This window comes from Manihot esculenta, chromosome 5 (assembly GCF_001659605.2).
Source record: "Manihot esculenta cultivar AM560-2 chromosome 5, M.esculenta_v8, whole genome shotgun sequence".
In the NCBI taxonomy this organism is placed as follows: domain Eukaryota; kingdom Viridiplantae; phylum Streptophyta; class Magnoliopsida; order Malpighiales; family Euphorbiaceae; genus Manihot; species Manihot esculenta.
The window spans coordinates 11,652,158-11,675,752 of NC_035165.2; the positions used below are offsets into that span (position 1 = coordinate 11,652,158).

Below are 23,595 nucleotides of genomic sequence, written 5' to 3' on the forward strand. Positions count from 1 at the left end.
CAGGCAGTAAGAGATGGGGTAAGCCCAAGGGTAAGAAGAACAAGTTCTGGAATAAAGTCAAGTCCAGTCTGGGATTTGGGAGTGGCTCAAGCTCTGGTGCGAATAATGCAGTTTGTACGAGGTGTGGTAAGCCACACAGGGGAGTATGTCGGTTTGGGACGAACGCCTGTTTCAGATGTGGTCAGGAGGGGCATATGGCTCGAGATTGTCCAAGAGCAGTCCCGATGGCTCAGTCCCAGCAGACAGCTTCAGGCAGTGTGGCGCAGCCAGCAGCTCCAGCCATGACTCAGGCCAGTGGCAGAGGCAGAGGGAGAGGGGCAGCCTCTTCTTCAGCGGGTTTCAGAGGTGAAGGTCCATCAGCTCCGGCACGGATCTTCACAATGACACAGCAGGAGGCAGATGCATCTAACACCGTGGTGGCAGGTAACTTAATTATTGGTTGTTCAGATGTATATGCCTTGATGGACCCTGGCGCATCTCATTCTTTTATCGCTCCGAGAGCCGTGGGGAGGTTGGGTCTGATGACTTCTGGGTTAGAGTGTCCTCTCTGGGTCAGTGGACCCAAGTGTGATCCATCTGTGGCAGAGTCAGTCTGCCAGTGTAGTCCTGTGTTTGTTGAGGGAAGATGCTTGTCCGCCGACCTAGTGATTCTAGATTTGACAGATTTTGACGTCATTCTAGGGATGGACTGGCTATCTACCCATGGTGCTACCTTGGACTGCAGGGACAAGGTAGTCAGGTTCAGAGGACAGGATGGGTCTGAGGTTGTCTTTAGAGGAGACAGGAGGGGTACACCTAGAGGTCTGATATCAGCTCTTCAGGCTCGTAGGTTGCTCAGGAGGGGATGTCAGGGGTATTTGGCTCATGTGAGAGAGCTTAGTAGTCAGGTCAGAGAGCCTGCCTCGGTGCCAGTGGTTAGAGAGTTCTTAGATGTGTTCCCAGACGAGCTGCCAGGTTTACCACCTGCTAGGGAGATAGAGTTCGAGATAGAACTGATGCCTGGAACCCGACCGATCTCTATCCCTCCCTACAGGATGGCGCCAGCAGAATTGAAAGAGTTGAAGGAGCAGTTGCAGGAGCTGGTAGACAAGGGCTTCATCCGACCGAGTACCTCACCCTGGGGTGCTCCCGTTTTGTTTGTGAGAAAGAAGGATGGATCCCTTAGACTTTGTATCGACTACAGACAGTTGAACAAAGTCACTACCAAGAACAAGTACCCATTGCCAAGGATCGACGATCTATTCGACCAGCTAGCAGGAGCGGGTTGTTTCTCCAAAATAGATCTGAGGTCCGGGTATCATCAGTTGAGGATCAGGGAAGAGGATGTACCGAAGACAGCTTTCAGGACCAGATATGGGCATTTTGAGTTCCTTGTGATGCCGTTCGGGTTAACTAACGCCCCTGCAGCATTCATGGACCTCATGAACAGAGTGTTTAGCCAGTACCTGGATCACTTCGTTATTGTCTTCATAGACGATATCTTGGTGTATTCCAGGAATGCAGAGGAGCATGCCCATCATCTGAGGTTGGTCCTACAGACCTTGAGGGAACATGGCTTGTATGCCAAGTTCTCTAAGTGTGAGTTCTGGCTGAGGAGCATTTCGTTCTTGGGGCATGTTGTGTCAGAGCATGGTATAGAGGTAGACCCCAAGAAGACAGAAACTGTGGCTAACTGGCCTAGACCCACTTCAGTGACGGAGATCAGGAGTTTCTTGGGTTTGGCAGGTTACTACAGGAGGTTCGTTCAGGACTTCTCAAAGATAGCAGCTCCTCTGACCAGACTGACCAGGAAGAATCAGAAATTTCTGTGGACCGACCAGTGCGAGGAGAGTTTTGAAGAGCTCAAGAAGAGGTTGACTTCAGCACCAGTTTTAGCTCTGCCATCTAGTGATGAAGACTTTACAGTCTTTTGTGATGCGTCCCGTGTGGGACTGGGTTGCGTACTAATGCAGAATGAGAGGGTGATTGCTTATGCTTCTAGGCAGCTGAAGAAGCATGAGTTGAATTACCCCACGCATGACCTTGAGATGGCAGCAGTAATCTTTGCACTCAAGATGTGGAGGCACTACCTCTATGGGGTTAAATGTGAGATCTTTACAGATCATAAGAGCCTGCAATACATCCTGAGTCAAAGAGATTTGAACTTGAGACAGAGGAGATGGGTAGAGCTGCTGAGTGACTATGATTGCAAGATTCAGTATCATCCGGGTAAGGCGAATGTCGTGGCAGACGCCTTAAGCCGGAAGTCGCTAGGCAGTCTATCCCACATCACGGCAGAGAGGAGACCAGTGGTGAAGGAGTTTTACAAGCTCATTGAGGAAGGTCTGCAGTTGGAGTTGTCTGGTACAGGTGCCTTGGTTGCTCAGATGAAAGTGACACCCGTGTTTCTGGAGCAGGTGGCTCAGAAACAGCATGAGGACCCAGAGTTAGCGAAGATTGCCAGGACTGTTCAATCAGGCAAGGACAGTGAGTTCAGATTTGACAATAAGGGGATCCTCCACTATGGGAGTCGATTGTGTGTACCAGATGACATAGGGCTAAAAGGAGACATTATGAGAGAGGCTCATAATGCAAGATACAGCATTCACCCCGGAGCCACCAAGATGTATCAAGATCTGAAGAAAGTTTATTGGTGGCCAGCTATGAAGAGAGAAGTGGCACAGTTTGTGTCAGCCTGCGAAATATGTCAGAGGGTGAAGCTGGAACATCAGAAGCCGGCTGGAATGCTTAACCCGCTACCTATTCCAGAATGGAAATGGGAGAATATAGCTATGGACTTTGTAGTGGGGTTACCGGCGACGTCCAACAGATTGGACTCCATATGGGTGATTGTGGACAGACTCACTAAATCTGCTCACTTCGTCCCTGTCAGGAGTGGCTATTCTGTGGACAAGTTGGCGCAGGTGTACGTTGATGAGATAGTCAGACTGCATGGGGTTCCTGTTTCTATAGTGTCAGATAGAGGGCCCCAGTTCACCTCCAGGTTTTGGCGGAGTCTGCAGAATGCTATGGGTACTAGGTTGGATTTCAGCACTGCCTTCCACCCACAGACAGACGGACAGTCAGAGAGGACCATCCAGACCATAGAAGATATGCTAAGAATGTGTGTGCTGGACTTTGGCGGTTCTTGGAGGCAACATCTACCTTTGGTGGAGTTTGCCTACAATAACAGCCATCATGCTAGCATCGGGATGGCTCCATATGAAGCTTTATATGGGAGGAAGTGCAGGTCACCTGTTTGCTGGGAAGAAGTTGGAGAAAAGGCCTTGGCAGGGCCTGAGCTAGTAGAGATCACCAGCAGGGTGGTACCCTTAATCAGAGAAAGAATCAAGACAGCTGCAAGCAGACAAAAGAGTTATGCAGACATCCGCAGAAGACTAGTAGAGTTTCAGGAGGGGGATCTGGTATTGCTTAAGGTGTCTCCAATGAAAGGAGTGGTTCGGTTCGGGAAGAAAGGTAAGCTGGCTCCGCAGTACATCGGACCCTTTGAAGTCTTGCAAAAGATTGGGAGTGTATCGTACAAGCTGGACTTACCTGCTTCAATGGAGAGAATCCATCCGGTTTTCCATGTTTCTATGTTGAGAAAATTCGTGTCAGATCCGGGCAAGGTTCTTAGTGAGCCTGATGTGGAGATCCAAGAGGATCTCACCTATGTTGAGCAGCCAGTACGGATCCTAGACACCCAGATCAGGAAGCTGAGAAACAAGGAAATCCCGATGGTGAAAGTCCTGTGGAACCACCACAATATGGAAGAATGCACTTGGGAGACACGGGAGTCCATGCTCCGGCAATATCCTCATCTCTTTTAAGGTTAGTCTCTATGTGTTTCATGTGTATGTTATGTTGTTTGCTATGCATGTGCTAGTTGAGGAACATTCGGGGACGAATGTTCTTAAGGGGGGGAGAATGTAATACCCGGCTAGACTCCGGTATCGGAATTCCTACCGTCCGGTGGGATCTCGGATGTCGGAGACCTCTAGAAGGGTAAAATCATGTTTTTGTAAAATGTTTTCATGTTTTTAATGGTTTTAAGTGTAATACCCGGCTAGACCCCGGTATCAGAATTCCTACGTTCCGGCGGATTTTCCGTTGGAAGTCGGGATTCGAGGATGTCGGAGCTTGCCCTAAGGGTATAAGAAAGGTTTTTAAGATGTTTTTAAAGTGTTTTTATCATGTTTGCATGTTTTTGAGTTAAGAAAAGTGAGTTTTGAAATGAAAAGGCCAAGGGGACAAAAGCCAGGTTCGGCCGCCGAAGGTGAAGTTCGGCCGCCGAAAGTTGCATGGTTTCGCATGCACGTTAGGCCGCCGAAGGAGAGTCGGTTGGCCACTACAAAAGCCCCTTTGCCCGAGACTTGAGTGTCAAACACTCTGTTTTTGGGTCAAAGGTGGGTTCAAGCTCTCCTTGGTGTGATTTCTCATGTTTTCCTCAAATCTTGCATGTTTTAACTTGATTTGAGCTTTGTTTTAGAGATTTGAGCAAAAGGAAGCAAAGTTGAGCACTTGGAGATTTTGATTGAGTTTTCCCCCATCTCCAAGCTTGGATCATCAATCCTCTAGTTCTTCAAGAGGTAAGCATGGATCCTCACCTCCCCTTATGTTTAAAGCAAGTTGTAAGAAGTTTTGGAGAGTTTTATGGCATGTTTTGGGGTATAAACATGAGTTTGAGCATATGTTGATCATATGAGTTTCTATGAGTTTTGTTGTTGTTTTTGAGGCTTGAGCTAGTTTTTAGGCCTCTATCTGCATGAGATATGTTGTGGGATAGTTGAGAAGTGTTGGTATGCATGTTATGGGTGTTTTAGAGGTTTTGGAGGCTGAGAGCATAAGTGGTGCTCGGATTCTGCCTTTCTGGAGAATCCAGGTTCGGCCGCCGAACCCCTTGTGGAGGCAGTTTCGGCTGCCAAACCTTGCCCCCGAAAGCTAGGCTTTTGGGTGAGAAAGGGACTTTCAGCCGCCGAAAGAGGGAGTTCGGCCGCCGAAAGTGCATGAGTTTCGTCTCTGGACGAGGCTTTCGGCCGCCGAAGGTGCCGCCGAACATGCATGAGTTTCGTCTCTGGAGAGGGGTTTCGGCCGCCGAAAGTGCCGCCGAAGGTGCTCTGTCCAGCCTTCTTTTGCCCATTTTTCCATGCATGCCTATGATGTTTTAGAGGGGTTTTGGGGAGATATTAAGAGTTATGTTTAAGTAAGTTTGGTCCTCATTTGAGTCCACCTGTGTAGGTACGGACCCGAGAGACCAAGGAGGCCCACAGAGTTAGAGTTACAGAGACTGCTCAGCAGTTGACAGAGGTGAGTGGAACAGAACTTTGTTTTAAAGTTAAGGAATGTTTTAGCATGATTCATGCATCATTATGCCATGTGTATGTAGGATGCTTTGCATTGCATTAGTATTCACCAAGTTGATGCATTGCATTATTACTTGTATATGTGGATTGGACCGAGGCGACTCCAATAGCCCATAGTCTGTCATTATTGTATGTCCTGTGTGAGCTCCTTTGGGGCCGGGCATTTTACTTGGATAAGTCCTGTGAGAGCCCTTCTTGGGTCGGGCACCATGAATAGAGTGGTGAAAGTCCTGTGTGAGCTCCTTTGGGGGCCGGGCACTGACAGAGGGAGTTCTGGGGTCATGTCCAATCTGAGCTGTGAAATGTTTGTGCAGTGACGCATTTCATTATAGCATATTTTAAATGTTTTTATGGTTTCCGCTCACTGGGCTCTAGTAGCTCATCCCTCTCCCTAACCCCATTTTTCAGGGCCTCAGAGAAGAGAAAGAGAAAGAGAAAGCAAGGGTAAACGCATATGTACTAGTATAGAATAGTGGACATGATAATGATGTACAGTACAGAGTTCATGTAATGTATAGTAATGATGTAATAGCAAGTTATGTATGGAGTTATAGAATTGTGCTTGGCCCTAGTATATGTTTATCTCTTTGCACATGATCATTTTATGTTTAGCTAAACTTGGTGCATGGTAGTTTTTCTATCTCTGTAGTTACTGTATGGTACTATAGCAGGTATCACTCTCTGAGTGCATACAGACAGAGCATGCATAGTCCAAGCTTAGTATATGAGAAATGGTTCAAAGTTTTATAGAAAAGAAAGAGAAAAGTTTCAAGAAACGAAAAGTTAGAAAAAGAAAAAAAAAAACAAGAAAGTAACAGTTCAGTTGTAAGTGTAAGGTTGATCATGTATGGGATGTATCAGAGTTCACAGTAGGCTTACTACGGGTCCCGGCGGCCTTAAGCCGATCTGGATCCTAGTGCCGGTGGCGGTCCGGTAAGCGGGCTGTTACATTAAGTATGAATTAAATGAGTTTTTGCATGAAAAGTCCTTGGAGGAAAACCCAGGTTCGGCCGCCGAAAGGAGTTTCGGCCGTCGAACATGCATGCGTTTTCGAGGCACGTTAGGCCCCTGAAAGCATGAGTTAGGGAAGTCCAGGTTCGGCCGCCGAAAGTCAAGTTCGGCCGCCGAACATTGCATGGATGCGGAAGCGCATTCGGCCCCCGAACGTGGCCTGGCCAGCCACCTATAAAAGGGGCACTTAGCCGAAATGGGCGAGTTTTCTCCCATTTTCGGCCACAGCAAGCTTCCGACCTTCCCTTTTGCAACTCTCGTGTTCTTCCTCCAAATCTCTTCCATTTTCTTGAGTTTTAAACTCACGTTTGCAAGTTTGAGCATTTAAACCAAGTTTTGGAGCTTTGGGAACTCAGGAGCTCATTTTCGTGGATCTCCAAGTTTAGGTCGTCTCCCTCTCGATCTTCAAGAGGTAAGGGCCGATCTTAAGCTCCTTATGTGTTTTAAATAAGTTTTATGCAAGATCTATGGGTAGAAATGCATGTTAGGTTATATGTTGAGTTATGGGTTAATATTGATGTTTTGAACAATGTGTGTGGATTTTGTGTGTTTGAAGTGTTGTAGTTGGGGTATATGACTGCTTGAGACCCCTAGGAACTTGTATGCATGTTTTAGTTGAGATTTATGCATGATTTGAGGTTTTGGGAGGCAAGAGGTTCATGTGAACCAAGTTTCTGCCCTTCTGGCAGAAACCAGGTTCGACCGCCGAAAGGAGTTTCGGCCGCCGAACCCCCTTGTGGAGGCAGCATTCGGCTGCCGAAGCTTGCCTCCGAAAGAAGACTTTTGGATCTGTCTGGGACTTTCAGCCGCCGAAGGTGCCGCCGAAAGTGCCTGACTTTCGGCTCTGGAGGGACTTTCGGACGCCGAACCTGCCGCCGAAAGTGCCCTGTTCAGCCATTTCTTGCATGTTTTTATGTGATGTTTTCATGATGTTTTAGGGGGTTTTTGGGGAGTAGTTTATAGTTATATTCAAGTATGTTTGGTCCCTCATTTGAGTCCACCCGTGTAGGTTCGGACCCGAGGAATCGAGGACCCCAGCAGTGAGTTCAGCTGCTTCGGTGTTGTCAGAGTCAGCCAGAGGTGAGTGGAACTAAACTTAATCTTTTAAATCAAATGTTTTATCATGTTTCATGCATCATGATTATGAAATAGGGTGATTGCATTAGTTTCACGAATATGCCGCATTGCATCATGTGTTGTTGATGTGGGTGAATGTTGGATGACCCAATTAGTCCATGACAGGAAGACCAGGACCCCATTCTACGGCCTGGCACGGAAATGAAAGACCAGGACCCCATTCTACGGCCTGGCACGATTGTGGACTCGAAGACCAGGAGCCCAGAGGAGGCCCTGGAATAATGGTAAGTAATGTATGTATGACAGGAAGACCAAGACCCCATGCTACGGCCTGGCACTATGTTAGCTTGGACTAATTGGTGACAAGTTCACCCAACCCTTATGTGAATTGTTTGTGTTATGATGCATTTCATAGAGCATAGTATTTATGTGTTTTAATAGTTCAGCTCACTGGGCTTTTAGCTCACCCCTCTCCCTTTACCCCCAGGCTTGCAGGTACAGTATAGTGCGGGAGTCCGGATAGAGTAAAGAAGTCATGCTTATGTAATAGCTAGCAATGGACATGATCAAATTGTAATGTCTTAATCAGTATAGTTATGTAATGAGATGATGTATATGGATGTTAGAGGTGTGCTTGACCATAGATTGTTGTTATCCCTTGTTAATTACATGATCTTAGAGATTTTTATGATGTTTATGTAAACCAACTCAATATATGTTATGTCACCCATTTGGGGGCACTGATGAGATCCCACAGAGGGATCAATGTTATATTAATGTTTATGCACAGGTTGAGTTTGGTTGATGTTCATGGAAAGAAAAGTTTTAATTTTTATGCATGTTGTTGATCATGTATGGGATTATACAGGTTTACAGGTTTTATGTCAGGCTTGCTACGGGTCCCGGCGGCCTTAAGTCGACCCGGATCCTAGCGCCGGTAGCGGTCCGATTTTCGGGTCGTTACAATCCTAGCGCTGGTAGCGGTCCGATTTTCGGGTCGTTACAAATAATATGTAGATCATTTGTTTTATTTAAGCTCTCTCTTTTGAGTCTTAGGACATAATCTACAGTTTAAAGCTTTCCCTTTGAAAATAGGAGTATCTATAGGTTTGAAGTCTTGCATATTAAAGCACTCTAAGACTTTCATAATATATTTCTCTCGAGAAAGAGACAATAATCTTCTTGAGCGATCTCTTAGAATCTTAACTCCAAGAATACATGCAACTTTTCCATCCCTTTTATCTCAAAGATGACAACTATTCCTTTATAATTGTAATATACTCGCTATCTTATTAGTATGTCATCTATATATAATGATAAGATCATGAATTTATCTGTAACAGCCCGAAAACCACCTCCCCAAAGAACCCCTAAAAGCTCCTAGCACAATCACCCAAAGCATGCAAAAGAAGGCTGGACAGGACACTTTCGGCGGCAGGTTCGGCGGCCGAATGTCCTCTCCAGAGACGAAACTCGCCTACTTTCGGCGGCCGAATCTTCATGTTCGGCGGCCGAACCCTTTCGGGGGCAAAGTTCGGGGGCCAAAACATACTCCAGAGACGAAAGTCTCTAACCTTCGGCGGCACCTTCGGCGGCCGAACCTCCCCTCCAGAGACGAAAGTCCAATCCTTCGGGGGCAGGTTGAGGCAGCCGAAACCACCTCCTCACATGTTCGGCGGCCGAACCCTTCTTCGGCGGCCAAACCCTTCTTCGGCGGCCGAACCTGGTTTCTGCGACAGGGCAGAAACTAGCTCACTTCATGCACAACTTCCCCCAAACTTGCTCACACATGCATCACAACAAACATAACAAGAATATACTCAAATATATGCCCAAAGGGGTCCAAAACTACCTAAAAACCCCAACAAACAACAACCATAACACATAAACATACTTTCATGGATAAACCCTCAAAAACATCCTCTAACACAACACCATGCAACTCTACCCTTTCCCTCCATAAAACTTGCTTAAAACACCATAACACATAAGGATCAACACTTACCTCTTGAAGAACAAAGGCTGGTGTGATCCTAGCGTCAAAACAAACATGGAGAAACCAAGCTCTCAAAGCTTCAAGCTCCACAACTTGCTCTTTTTACTCAAACCCTTCAAAACCAAGTGAAAACCTATAAAAACCTTGAAAGATTTGAGGAAACATCATGAAAACATCCAAGGAAAGCATAAACCCCACCTTGACCACAAAGAGAGCTTCCAGCACCCTCCATGGCCGGTCAAAGGGGTTTTATAGGTGGCCAACCGCCTTTCCTTCGGCTGCCGAAACTGCATGTAAAACCATGCAACGTTCGGCGGCCGAACGTGGAATTCGAAAGCCAAACCTAAGGCACTTTCGGCGGCCGAACATTACCTTCGGCGGCCGAACCTGCAGTTTGCCTCCTTGGCCTCTTTGCTTCAAAACTCATTTCCTTTCCTTTCAAAACCATAAAACACGTAAACACATGGTAGAAAACTTTGAGAAAACCTTGGAGAACACTAGTTTACCCTTTCAATACCCCTCAACACGAATTCGACATCCGAGATTCCACCGAACTGTAGGAATTTCGATGCCTGAACGAGCCGGGTATTACATTATCCTTAAATGTTTTTGGTATATTAATCACAGTGAAATCATAAGACATCATTGTATTATGAAATCTAATATACTACTATATAAAAGACTATTTAAGACCACATATTGACCCTTTTTCTAATTCTCTATTGAGAAAAAACAATTTTCACATCCATGTGATGTGATTCAAGAGCTAAATTAGCAACTAATGCAAAAAATAACCTTATTAAGGTAAATATCACAAAAGGTAAAAAAAATCTCTTCACAATCCATTCCTGGCCCTTGTGTATACCTTTAGCTACTAAATGAGCTTTGTATCCATTGATATTGTCGTCAGTCTTATAATTAATTTTGAAAATCCACTTATTTTCAAGTACTTTATTATGTCCTAATCACAACTCTATATCAACTCCATTTCCTCTTCCATTGCTTTAATATATTTTTTCCTAGTTGAAGAATTAAGATATTAAAGTCAAATTTCTCGGCTCATCTTTATTAAGAGTAACAATAAATATTTCCTTTCCAATCCAAAAAAGACAACTGAAAATCCGCAGGTGACTCATTTATTATAGTTGAGATTGATCTATCGACTCATTAATAGGTTAGGTTGCAATTGTGAATCAAATAAACATATTCATCTGTATGCAAATTGCTCCTACTTAGAAGTGTATCCATCAAAATTTTTATAGTAAAATTATCATGGTCATAAGTTTTATTTGGAGATAAGTCTTGTCCTATATCCATATACTTCGAAAAATTATTTTCTAAAAAATGACATATTCTAAGATTTAAACTCAGTTATACTTCTATTATTTTGCTCTCTAAGAGACACATATCTTTTTTATTGTTCAAAGTACCTTAGAAAGAACATATCGTTTCCTTTGGACCTAAATTTCTAAAAATTTATAAGAAGATTTATGAGTAATAGTCGTACAACCCCATGGTTTTAAATTCCATAGATAATTTTACATTTAGTCACAACTCATATGGAGTGGAAGTTACTGATTTTGTAGATTCTCAGTTAACCACAATGGTGTGGCTGTTAATAATTCATTGCCCTAATAGATGATTGACAAATTGGCTTGTGTCATTCATTGATCTAACTATTTCTAATAACATTATATTTCTCCTTTTTTTCATAAAATTCCTGGAATTGCTTTTATAAATATTTCTTACCTTGATTGATTCTTAAAACCTTTATTTTTCTATCTAATTGATTCTCAGCTAAATTTAAAAAATTTAATTAAGCAACTTAAAGTCTTAATTTTATGAGATATCAATTAGACATAACCTTACAAACAGTAGTCATCGATCATGAAATAGGTACCCTATGTCCCTCGCTCCATACACACAAGACTACATTTATTAGAATGGATTAATCGCATTGGAGATTTAGCTCTTATTCCCTTGCAAAATAATTTCTTAGATGTTTTCTAAATTAGGTAACATTTACAAGTTGACATATCTACTTTGTTAATATTACCTAATAAACTCTCTTTAGTTAATCGTGGCATACATTTTAACTTATATGGCCAAGCATAGTATGCCACGCATTTATATCATTCATAGACATATCACAAGATGTAAAATAGGGAAAAAAAATACCGTTGGAGTTACTTATAACACCTAAACCCAATAAAAATATTTAAGAAAAAATATAGAACCACTTATACTTAAAACAAGTTTAAACCTTGTTCATGAAAAAATAATAGAAAAAAACTAATCTTTGATGGAAAGAATCAAAGATGGATAGGGCAACTGTGAACTTCACCAGGTAGCTAGAGGTGACAACGAAGAGGTAGATATTCTAGCCAAACTGGCGGCGGCAAGAAAGCAACATTTGACCCAGTCGTTCTAGTTTGAAGAATTGGAGGAAAGGGAATCATGGATGATGCCTGTATACAAGTTTTTGACACAAGATGATATTCCATCTGATGAGCTATCTGCCAAACATATAATACGAAAATCTTCTAAATATGCACTAATTGATGGCTGGTTATATAGGAGGTCGTCAACTCAACCATGGATGCATTGTGTCACGAAGGAGGAAGGTCTGAAAATCCTAAAAGATATTCACAAAGGTGATTGTGAGAACCATGAAGGAGCGTGAACGATCGCTTGGATAGCATTTAGACAAAGGTATTACTGGCCAATGATAATACAAGATGTGAAAAGAGCTTGTCTAGAAGTGTCGAACATGTCAAGTGCATGAGAGCATCCCAAGAACCCTAGGAGAAATGTAAGCAGCAACTGGAAGCCCCTGGCCTTTTTTTCAATGGGTGATAGACATCCTTGGCCCTTTCCGAAAGGCAACTAAGACAAGAAAATTCGTAATTGTGGCAGTAGATCATTTTAGCAAGTGGGCCGAGGCTGAGACAATGCAGTCAATTACCAGCCACAAGCGATCTCCTTTGTCAGGAAAAACATCTTCACTCGATTTGGAATCTCAAAGGTAGTGATCACCGATAACGGAACTCAGTTTGCAAGTTCCAAGTTTAAAGACTTTTATAAAAAGTGGAAAATTGATTTGAGGTTTAGCTCAGCGTATCACCTCCAGACCAATGAAATGACCGAGGTAACAAACAATACCATCCTACAAGGGCTAAAGAAAAAGCCCGACCAAGCCAAAGGCAACTGGCCTAAGGAGTTACCACATATATTATGGGCATATAGGACAACCCCAAGGAAAACCACAGGAGAAAAACCCTTTTTTCTTGTATATAGTGCCGACGCAATTATCCCCGTAGAAATCCAAGTAAGCAGCTTTAGGACACAACGCCTTGAGATTTCAGAAAATCCCAAAGAAATGCAATTTAATTTGGATAAAACCGAATTTCTATGAGAAAAAGCAACAGTCAAAATGGTGATTTACAGAAATAAAATATCCAGAATGTTTAATAGTAAAGTCTGACCAAGTGCTTTTAATATGGGGGACCTAGTCCTTAAGAGAATAGATATAACAAGTGGAAGTGCTGGGTCTGGTAAGTTGGACGAGAACTAGAAAAGACCGTTTAGGGTCTCAAAGGTCATTCACCCAGGGTCATATAAGTTGGCCAAGCTAGATGGTCAAGTCATCCCCCATTCCTAGAATATCTGTAATATGAGAAAATTTTATCATATGTAATCTGAGAAAATTTTATCAATAACAATTTAACGAAATATTTTTTTCATATGTTGTGTTTTGAAGTGACAAGGAATGATGGGATTGCCTTCTTTCAAAGGATAAGGAAGCAAGAAGATGCCACAAGGCGGGTTTCGCCAGGTTAGGTCATAAGACGAGTTCCACCAGACTACAATTCGGGTGTTAGTCCCACTAATTAAAGCTACAAGGCGGGTTCTGCTGGACCACAATTTGGATGTTAATCCCACTAATCAAGCCTATAAGGCGGTTTTCGCTAGACTATAATTCTCGTAATAGTCCCAATAATCAAGGCCACAAAGCGGGTTCTGCTAGGTTAGGTCACAAGGCGGATTCTGCTAGACTATAATTTGGGTGTTAGTCCTACTAATCAAGGCCACAAAGTGGGTTTCGACAGGCTAAGTCATAAGGCGGATTCTGTCAGACCACAATTCGAGCGATAGTCCCACTAATCAAGGCCACAAGGCAGGTTCCACCAGGTCAGGTTACAAGGCGAGTTCCGTTAAGCCAGGTCTCAAGGCGAGTTCCGCCAGACCACAATTTGGGTGATAGTCCTACTAATCAAGGCCATAAAGTGAGTTTTGCCAGGCTAGATCATAAGGCGGGTTCCGCCAGACCACAATTCCAGTGATAGTCCCAATAATCAAGGCCATAGGACGGGTTTCACCAGGTTAGGTCATAAGACGGGTTCCGCTAGACCACAATTTAAGTGTTAGTCCCATAAAACAAGGCATCTTAAGAAGGCTATCAGGCGATCGACCGACAGGAGAATCTATAGGAGCCAATCCCCAAAGAAGAAGAAGATGTCAATCAAAGATTAATGGTGATGAGGCGAGTCTTATGACCAAGTCTTGAAGATGCATGACCAGGTATAAGTCCCACATTGCAAAATTTCCTCGAGGTATTTCATGATTGGAAAGTGAGAGTCTGTTAGGCCACACGCCCAGGTATTGATCATGTTTTATGAAAATTCTCCAAATTATTTTGTATCTATTGACCGGGCGTTAAGCCCTGCAAAGTGAAGCATGCATTAGCACTTTCTTTGGGCAAAAATCAGTGGTCACCAGATTTATAATTTAGAGGCGCGGTAGCCCCTTGGCCAATTGTTAAAAGATTAGTTAAACCATTGGTAACAATGATGGCACACACGGTGTAACAGCCCGGCCCTTTCACCGGCACTGTTACCGTTCACGGCCCAGGGCTATCCCTCGCCTGGCCTGTGCCACCTCGGGCTTTCCACTGGCGTCGTGAACAGCTCTTAACATCCATTCACCTTCACCGGTTCCTGGCAGGATTTGTCCCCTTGGGTTCTTGCATCGCATCCTTCCCCAAGTGGATTTGGCCCAAATTTCCCTTTGGAAATTAGGTCGCCTCCCCCACTACTCGAACCCTTGACCTCCCACTTTAAGGGAATAGTCTGGTGAGAGTGAGTACCAATTGTTCTAATGGAAGGAGGATAAATCCACTTGAGGAAGGATGCGATGCAAGAACCTAAGGGGACAAATCCTGCCAGGAACCCGTGAGGGTGAATGGATGTTAAGAGCTGTTCACGACGCCAGTGGAAAGCCCGAGGTGGCAAGAGGCCAGGCGAGGGATAGCCCTGGGCCGTGAACGGTAACAGTGCCGGGGTTCACGTCCGGGCTGTTACACACGGAATAAAAAAACATAGATATGCAAAGTATGTATTTTCATTACAAAAGATCACGGGGGTAGAAGGAGGACTTTAGTTCATTCCTCACAAGTCTATATTACGTCAGAGTTTTCTAAAACATCTAGTACGTCAGAGACCTGATCAATGAGGTCCTCCTTAGCCTGTCACTCGCCCTCTTGCTTGACTACATCTTATGGAGAGGACCGCTTCTCCAACTACCTTCTTGGCTTGACCCTCAGAATCAATCTTGTACAATCCAACCCCCTCCCAAGGGCTGTGGCAATGAAAACCATTATAGTCAAACTGATTGCAGTCCTCAGCCAATACACAGAGCTTAGTAGTATGCTTACACCTTCATAAAGAACCGTCAGCTGCTCTTCGAAGACCATAATAGTATCCTCCACGTAAATCTGCTTATCCTTAGGAGAAGAAACGAAAACATCCCTAGCAAAGAAAAAGACGGAGGAAAAATTTCTATCAGTGGGGGAAGAATAAGAAAATGTATCCCTATTCGTTTCTTCCACAAACGGCAGTCGTAAGCTAAACAAGGGAAAAGAAGGTTCTTATACAGTGGCATAGTTGGAAAAGCTTTGAATACGGCTCAGAGAATAAGGCAATCATCATAGGCAAAGACTGGCGAAACAACACAAACAATAAAAGACCATCCAAATCACGCCATGTGTCCCAGACCGAAAAGACAAACCGACACCTTCAAATCTTAAGAATCGAAGACCATCGGGGGATCTCTAATACTACACAAAAATAATCTAAAGTGGGCCATGAGCTGTCACCATATAATAGGTACACGTGACAAGGATCTAATAAGTGAGTAACACGGTCCCACTTGAAAAAAGGAAGACCTGGGCACCTTAATGCTTAGTTCATTAGCAAGACTCGCCCTCCCTTGGATAAATCGAGTCTCGGCACAAAGTTACCGTTACCAGACACAATCTAGTGTATCCCTATCATGCTTGTAATTGTGGGATCACCAAACCATCTGCTGGTGATATTCCTTATCAAGCAATTAGCCACATCATTGCCGGATTATCAGGAAATGCTATATGTATCTCCATCTTCTTATAGTATAAAAGGAGAATGATCATAGATGCCAAGGTATTCTATTATCTCACATAACTACTCTTGAGTTCTAAAATATTACAATACTCTCGCCTTTCTTCACCTTACTGACTTGAGCGTCGGAGTGGCTGCCACAGGTGCCAACCACCTTATGTTCTGTTTCTTGCAGATCTAGCCAATCATAATATAGCTCCATTTTGGCCACGTCATCGATTTGGCCTCTGCAACATCAATTACTTTCTAATATTGATTTTAAATAACTCTTTGTGCTTGAAAGGACTTGCTTGGACATGATAAAAAGTTAGTTTGTTTTCTATCACGTATTCTATAATTAAATCTAAAAGGTTATACTAATCAATAAAATAATTGAAATAAATTAAAATAATATACATCATTATGCTAATAATAATGACTTATGATTCTTGTAGTATTTCAATTTCATATAGGCTTGAATTAATTTCCATTATTAGACTTGAATTAATTTCCATTATTGTAACTATGGTGGATAATTTTTGAAATATAAAGTAACTTATGGTTAGCTGTGAAAATAATAAATAAATATATACATTTAATATATATATATATATTATCATCATAAAATGAAGGCATAATGTTTGATAGAGTTATTGTTGGTTTCTGATCCATTTCTTTATTCTTTATTAAATAAAATTTTAAGAATTTTACCATTATTATCAGTTAAATCTCTCCATAAAATTAATGATATCTTATTAATTCATATTAAGAAAAAAAAAACTATTAAAAAAAATTATGTAAGAATATCAATAAATATATTAATATCATATTTATTAAAATAATTTAGATATTATATTTACTTTGCATACGTAATTATAAACTTTTTTTGTATTTTTATTATAACCACTTACTTCACATCAATAACTGTCGCCAAAATATTTATGAAAACATTAATATTAAAATTACTAATTAACAAAATTAACTCAATAACAATATAATACAATACAATAAAAAAAATATCTAAAACATAGATTTCGCTCTTAGCAAGTTTATCCACATTTATAAATATTTATAAATATAATTTCACATATGATAATGTCATTTGTTTGACAATAATATATTGTGCGATTAAAAACTTAATTTTTTCATGAACAATAATATATTTATTATTAAGCAATTTTACTATATTATTAATAATGAAAAAATATTTAAATTTTTTTAAATATTATTGTTAATATTTTTATTCTCTAAAAAAATAAAATAAAAGTTGATATTTTTATTATTTAAAAAGAAAAAGATATTTTTGTTCTTCAAAAGAATATATATATATATATATATATATATATATATATAGATTTATATAAAAAAAAAAATATCAACCTGAATTATAACGCCTATATACAAAATAATTTTATAGAGAAAAAAATATGTAAAATTTTAATTGGCTGAAAAGCTATTCATGTTGTCAAGTGGTATAATATAAAAAAAAAAAAATTCATGTTCCCAAGCTATTCATCTTTTTTTTTTAAACAAATCTTACTGCAATATCAGTCTTTGTTAATTTAAAGTTTGCTGTAAAAAAAAATTATTTATTTTATTAATTTTTTTGTAATTATCATTATATTATAATAATATATATTATATTAATTTGATAATATTATTTTTAATTTAATTTTTTATAATAATAAATATTTTTAATTATTTTTTATAATATATTTTATTATTTTTAACATATTAATATAGTAATATTATAATAAAATAGTATCGGTTAAAATTTTATTTATGTTATTTAGATAATTATTAGAAAAAATATAAAGATAGTATAATTTTTTTTTTAATTATTTATCATTCTCACAAATATTATTTAATTTGAATACTATAAAACTAAAATATAAATATTACTCAATTAAAAAATTATGTTATAAATATTTTATTACATTAGCTCAAAATTTTTCAATAAAATATCTAAAAGTCGATAATAAATTAAAAGAACTGCACAGAAAATATTCAAAATTATGAAATGACATTACTCTGTGATCAAACATATACGAATCTATGAAAGCACTGACTGGTTTATAATTTATTAAAGAAAAATAGTTTAATTAATTAATATAAATATTTAAAATTAAAAAAGTTAATTTTTTATAAAATTTTATAGAAATATTATTCATATTTAAATATTATATTATATTTTTTTATAAAATTTTATTTATATTATATAGATAATTATTAGAAAACATATAGGAGTATTATAAATAAAAAAAGCATAATTTTTGCTTTTTAAATATAAATAAAATATATTTGGAGTTTTGTTATATTTTTTACGATATCGTTTAATTTTTACAATATAATATTAAATATATTTTTTAGAAAAGTTATTGTTGTTAATATAAAAATATTTTAATTTTATATTATATATATTATAAAATGTATTTAATTATTGATAACTGCCTGGCTTTTTTAGCCTAGTAATAAGGACGGATCCAAAAGAAGACCACAAATCCAAAGTCTGTCAGACCATACGCTCGAAAGACGGCCCGATTTCACAAGTCCAGAACCAGCAACCCAGGGCAATTCGGATCAGATATAAGCACAGGCCCAATAGGAAAGAAGGCCCATTTACTCACCAACTCTGTCCGCATGCGTGACGGAGAGAATTAAATGGCCGCCTGACGTGGAGAAGGGGCCTGACATGCTTGCACGTACGGGCCTGAGTGATAAGGACAGGAAGCACTATATACTGGGGTCTTCTCCTTCAAGAGGGTATCTTCTTCTTTTTCTTCTCCTGCCTGAACTCCATTTTTATTTTCTCTGCGACTCTTATCTAAAGACACTACTCTTATTCATGAAACCTGACTTGAACGTCGGAGGGTCTCCGCCGGGGCATCTCTGGTGGACCCCTGACCCCCTTTTCTCTTATTTTGCAGGTCCTTTCCTCAAAGAAAATATTGAGAGACTCATTTGACAGATCCATCAGAGAGTTCAAAAAGGAATCAGATCCATATAATAGGGGACGAGGGAGAACCAGATCTATCGGCGATGGAGTCCAGGAAGATTGAGAGTTATCAATTATATTATTAATATTTAAATAAAATAATATTATTAATACTATCTTATTACATTATTATAAAATTAATATTACTTTACTATTAAGTGTGTACTGCAACACGTGAACAATCCAATAAAAATTAAACTTAATTTTTATAATTTTAAATATTTATATTTATTTATTTATCTTTCATAAATTATAAACAATTTAATGATATCGTACAGATTTAATCGGAGATAATGTTCATAATTCTAAATATTTTCTAAATAATTTATTTTATTATCAGACTTTCAGATTTTTTTAATAATTTCAAGCTAATATAATATAATTTTAATTTGAAATAAATAATATTTTATTATATTTTATATTTCAATTTTATAGCACTAAAATTAAATAGTGTCAGTAACATAATGGAAAATACTTAAATAGTTTTTTATAATTACTCCATATTTTTTAATAATTATTTATAAATATACATAAATTTTTTAAAAAATATAATAACTATTTATAATAAACTTATACCTATTTATAATAAATACTATTTAATTACAATATTATTATATTAATATGTTAAAAATAATAAAATATATTATAAAAAATAATTAAAAATACTTAATATTATAAAACATTATAATATAAATGATGCTATAAAATTAATATAATAAATATATTATTATTATTATAATATATTAATTAAAAAATAATAAAATAAAATAATTTTTTTAAATCAAGCGTGCGCAGCAGGCTTATTTTTAATTATAAAAAATTAATAGATCGCCTGTCAAATCGGCGTCAAGTAAAGGGTCTGGGGTCTGATCACCAAGTAGTTAGTCAAATCTCTATTTAGAAAATAGTTCTAGATAGAACCTACAAAGGCAAATATTTATTTTTTAACCCTAACAATCCAAAAGTGCCTTAGTTTCTATGCTACTTAGGTTTTTTGGTATGCTAGTATCTCGAATGACTCTCAAGCTTTGATAAGGAGTTTTGCTATATGAATATTTAAACTAATATTGGGTGAAAACTAAATAAATGTTCAGCTTTTATGATATCTTATGGATGCATTTTAATCCAGATGAGATGACTAAAGTTTTTAATATGCAATTAAAATATAAATATTTCAATAGATTGACTTGTATGACTAAATAAATATTACCTTACTTTTATTCTCAAATAGTTTGATGGATTGACATTGATGAAATCTAGTACTTTATTACCATTATGAGAAGTTGCATGCACATCAGTGGCCGATGAAGGTGCACAAATCGTCTAAAAGGGTAATTAATTGCTTGAAAAAGCGCTCTCACGTTGCCTAAGAATACTCTTATGTCATCTACAAGCACTCTTACGTCGTCTAAGTGGGCAGTAGTTTGCCTGAAAGTGCACTCTTATATCGCCTAAGTGAGCAATTGGTTGTCTAGAAGGAGCGCTCTTAGGTTGTCTAGAAGGAGCGCTCTTACGTTGCCTAGGGAAACTCTTACATTGTAAAGGCACTCTTACGTCACCTAAGTAGACAGTAGTTTGTCTGGAAGGACGCTCTTACGTTGTCTACTGGAGTAATAAATTGCTTGAATTTAGAAATTTACAAAATTAATTCTTGTACAAAATATAAATTATAAAAATAAAAATTGAATGAGATAACTCATAATAACATTTTATTCTAAAATTAATGCAAAGTCTAAATAGAGGTAAAAAAATAAATATAAAAGTGAAAAATAATTATTTATTACCGTTGAATGTTAAATACGTAAGATTATTGGGTTAATTTATCTAAATATTACATTTTCGAAATAAAATAATTGATAGTTTTTATTCTATAATAACGGGCTCTTTTTTAAACAATTAACATGAAGATATATTTTGTAATATATATATTTAAAAAAAAATCTTAGTAAAAGACTAATATTAATAGATTTTCATGTTTAATGAAGGCTTGAAAGATACTTAAAAATAATATAGTGTTAAAATATTTATATATATTATTTAGCGACGAATTAACAACAATGTAGTTTCATTGCTAATTAGCGACAAACGCAATTTTTAATTGCAAAAATTGAAAGATGAGAGTATTAAAAAGAGGAATAAATCCGACATAAATCCATCGCAAAAGCTTTTTGTAATGGAGAAAAAACCTTTCAGCAATGAAAACTTTCCGTCGCAAAAGCCAGATTTCTTATAGTAATAAATTTATTCCGCTTAATATCACAAATCATAAATTATCTATTTATCTCATCACAATCTATTTTAAATAATAAAAAAATAGGAAAAATATATATAAGTTTTGTGTTGATTTCAATAAATAACACCAATAACGTTGTTTACATCATAATTTTTTAAATATAAACATACAAAATAAAAAAAATACCGAATGAATTGATATACCTAATTATGAAGATTGTGAACTCTTATAGTGTATTTTATAGAATTTTGACATAATATTAAATTCTAAATAAAATAAGTGAAATTCTAAATAATACATAATAATATTCAGTTATGAGTACCATTCTATTATGATTAGAATTTTAATATTCTATCAATAATAATAGTGTATTTGAATAATTAATATAATTTAAGCTATTGGAATTTAAATTTAATATATTTTATTATTAATTTACTCTTGTGCCTGGATTAATTATTGTGTCGAGATTAGTTGTTGCGGTCGCAGAGAGCATGTCGGGGCGAAGGCACGTCTCCCTAGCCTTAGGGGCAACGGGAATTGAAGTCTCCCGCTGCCTTAGTGTTCATGAAATAAATTCTACAAAACCTATACAATAAGATTTTTTGAACTAAATGGCTTTCTAAATAATTTTCTCTCAATAATTTATCAAAATTATTTATTTTATTATATAAATCTTTGAATCATGAAAATTAATTTTATATTAGTCTACACTCGCATATTGCTCGAATTTTAATTAAACTGTTATTAATTTTATTGATAAAAATAAAAAATAAATTTTTTTATGATTTCACACTAATCAAAGTTGCAATAAGAATAAAATAGTCCTAATTTCTCTTATAAAATTTAAAATCAAAATTTTTTATCAGAGTACCATAAATTATTAAATTTTTTAATATATTTTTATATTTATTTCAAATAATAGTACAAATATATTTTATTATTAATTAAATCGCCACACCATATTATATTTTTAATTTCTAATATTATGCTGATCTACAAAGATTGGATCTATTTATTAAAAATAGATGTTATATAATTATTATATAATTATTTTCATAATTATATAACAGAAATTTTTAATTAAAAAATATTTTATATATTAGTTATCTATATGATTAATAAATATTCTAAAATACCTGCATTTATTGATTTATTTTTGTTATACTAAAAAAATATAGCATTTCAAAATTATATCAATTCAACATAAGAACACAAATATATATATATATATATATATATATATATATATATATATATATATATATATATATATATATATATATATATATATATATATATATTAGAGTAAAATTAATAGTTAAATATAAATTTAACAAATCTAGATTGTAAAATATGGATTGTATAAAAAAAATCTAAAAGATAAATTAAATGAAAATTTTACCAATAATAAATGTAAAATATATAGGTGAATCAATAAAAAAATTAAGAGTATTAAAATAATTAAAAAATTAGAAAAATATAACTGAAAATATTTTATATGTTAGCTATTCCTCTGATAAATAAACACTAAACGTTTGTAGGTTTTTTTTTTTTTTTTGAAACAGGGGGTTGGGGGAGTCGAACCTTAGACCTTTCAAGACTACAGGATGCACTTTCCACCAGGTTAAGGCTTGGAGTGCACTAACGTTTGTAGGTTTGTTATTACCTTTAATGAGAAATTTAAATATTTTATTTTTCTTATAAATAAATGAACTTCTATTTTTATGACACTTTAAAATTATATAACTCAACATATATATATATAGAATAAAATTAATAGATAATAGATAAATATAAATTAATTTTTATTAAAAACTTAAAAGATAAATTAAACGAATTTAAATTATATAAAAAAGTTCAAAAGAGAAATTTAAATAAACATGAATTATGTAACAAAATCCAAAAAAACAAATTAAATGAATTTAAATTAGAAAAATTATTAAAATAATTAAAAATCAAGAAAAAATATTGAGAAATTATTAAAATATTTCAAAAATCAAGAAAAAAAAGTAATTTTCTTGTTTTCACATCTGTAACCTACTTTATATATATAAAATAGATTTATTAATATATTTTTAATGAATTTATATTTTTATTAAGTTGTTATAAATTTATTAAATATAAATTTTTTTTAGAGTTATATTTTTTTTATTTTTCTTAAGGATAATTTAAGAAATGAAAATATAAGTAACATTGAATTCAATTAAATTTTATATTTTAAGTTGCGTAATATCGAATAATAAAATTCATTTTAACTGAATTTTATTTAAAATTTAATTGAATTTCATATAATTTAAAAAAATAAAATTAAATATCGTAGTTCATAAATTTAAATTTGAAATGGATTTTGAGGAAATTGAATTAAATAATCATTTATGAGGGTTATTCTATTTAAGATTTTTCAAGTATTAGGTATAATGTCAGGTTTTTCAATTGTCTGATGCTGTGGTGTAGTGGTTATCACGTTAGTCTTACACACTAAAGGTCCCCAGTTCGATCCTGGGCAGCATCAAATTTTTTATAATTTC

The 23,595-nt window shown here is 36.6% G+C and overlaps 1 non-coding gene across 1 annotated transcript; it reads left to right on the top strand.

Annotated features, from left to right (window-relative positions):
* Positions 1-23,506: 23,506 nt before the first annotated feature.
* On the top strand, positions 23,507-23,579 carry TRNAV-UAC. Its single transcript has one exon. It is a non-coding gene; the product is annotated as a tRNA-Val (tRNA).
* Positions 23,580-23,595: the final 16 nt, after the last annotated feature.